Source organism: Vombatus ursinus, unplaced genomic scaffold (assembly GCF_900497805.2).
Source record: "Vombatus ursinus unplaced genomic scaffold, bare-nosed wombat genome assembly UNPS02014821.1, whole genome shotgun sequence".
NCBI lineage: Eukaryota > Metazoa > Chordata > Mammalia > Diprotodontia > Vombatidae > Vombatus > Vombatus ursinus.
In genome coordinates, this window is record NW_020954599.1 from 23,638,540 (window position 1) to 23,640,679 (window position 2,140).

The window sequence follows — 2,140 nt, forward strand, 5'->3', positions numbered from 1 at the left end:
TGATCCCACTTTGATTACCATGGGAGCTTTGACCTGTCCTGTTTCCAAACCAGGCTTGTTTGCCCCCTCCTTAAGCAACTTGGTGGCTCCCCACTTCCAGAGTCTCACTATATTCATACAAAACTTAGTGCAGACACTTATTAGTTGATCGCACTGAAGCTCAAAACCCCTGGTCTCAAAAGATATGATTAAGCCATATTTATTTTGCTATTTTTTTCCCTTAAAAAAGGCACAGCACCTTTTTATATTCTTTCTTTCCTTCAAAAATATGAAATGCTTTATGAATTTGCAAATCATCTTTGTGCAGGGTCCATGCTAATCTTCTCTGTAATGTTCCAATTTAGTATATGTGTTGCTGAAGCAATCAGTGTAATTAGTTTTTCAAAGTGCTCCAAATATGTAATCTCATTGGATTCATGTAATAATCTTATAAGGTCATTATGATCAACATTTTTGTGGTCATTTGTAAGATGGTTACATTTTCAAAGAAAATGAATATTTTATCTTTGCATCACTTTTGATGCACATTTCATAATTTGTGGTGCCAGAAATGGAGAGAACCAGGAATTGCTAAAGTTATATATAACTCTCAATTATCTTTGCTTTCATAGGACATTTGAAACATTCAGAAGATTCTAATGCTACAACTCCAAAGGAGCATGATACAGGATATGAATATCCTAAGGCTAGTACACTGTAACTCATTATATGGAAAATGTGACAATAATATTCATAATGTTTAAAATTGTCTCATAATCTTGGATTTATTATTCACCAATATTGATACTCACATAAAAACATTGAAGAAAATTCCCTGTCCTTTAAGAATCATTAAGGCTTTAATCAAAGGAGTTTTGAGAACTTTAATATGATCATAGATTTATGACCCAATAGAATCTGCGAGACCCACCAATCCCAATTCCGCTAATATCATAATGAGTAAACTGAGAGCTAGGGAGGTTAAGGCAAGTCACTCAGAGCATAAACATCAGATCCCAGACTTAATCCCAGCTTCTCAGGCCATAAAAACAATATTCCTTCTACGTTTGCTTTGATAAGGGAAGTGGTATTAACTATACTCTATTTTTTAAATCTTATACTAAAGTGAATTCTTGTAGTCAAAGGGGAAAAAACTTTCTGTAGCTACCTTTTGCTATGCATTTAATTGAAATATAAGCAATTTCAACAATATCTTCCATGATGAATCCGTTAAAATAACCATAGGCTTATTTTACTCTGTCTTTGCACTACTCTAACTTTGTAACAGTGTTCTCTATTATTCAAAGCTTTTACTGAGTTTTCAATGTGACATTAAAGTAGAGGAAATGATAATAAATATAATTCTGAACAGAAGAAAGGCTCTGTTTTTTTATTTTAAATCAGGGGAATCAAGAGAACTACAGAGGAAAACAAAATTATATAAAGAAACAGGATGAACAGAATGAAACACAAATGACAGGAAGAGTAGTGTTATATATTGAAAACAATCAGACTATTGGTTAGGAGAGCTGGATTCTAATTCTAATCCTGCCACTGACTGAGAGTAAGGCACTGAATCTGTCTGAATTTCAGTTTTCTCATCTGCAAAATTAAAGATGGAGTTAAGTTGCTCTCAGTCCTAAAATTCATTTATTCAATAAAAATTTTAAGTAACTATATACTACTGTGCTAGACACTGTTAACTATGCTCTGCATAGATGCAATTCTTCCCTAGTGCCTAAAAATCTTGGAGAGGTAATACAAAACTTCTATTTTGATATTTATTGATTGTCGATATTTGTTGATTGTTGATTGTTGATAAATATTGTTGATATTTATTAAGATTTATATTGATATAGATAGTATTGCTGGGTTGTTTTGGATTAGGTAATACACCTCTTATTCATTAGCAAAGAAACCTTACCTGCATATGCTACATTATTCAATGACAAACCAAATTCAGAGTATGATTGATAGACATATACACATATGTGTATATATATGTTTATGCATATATGTACATACAAACATATACATATACATATTTCTCAGTGATGGGGGTCAAAGCCAAATACTTAAGTATATTCCTGTTTTACTTTCTAAGGCCTCATATTCTATCAAGAATTCACTTTAATTAGTTACTCAACTGAAGCACCACCTT

General features: G+C 32.2%; 1 non-coding gene across 1 annotated transcript; it reads right to left on the reverse strand.

The window, feature by feature from the left end:
• Positions 1 to 262: 262 nt before the first annotated feature.
• LOC114024590 lies at positions 263 to 366 on the reverse strand. The gene has a single exon (XR_003566919.1). It is a non-coding gene; the product is annotated as a U6 spliceosomal RNA (small nuclear RNA).
• Between the last annotated feature and the right edge of the window lie 1,774 nt (positions 367 to 2,140).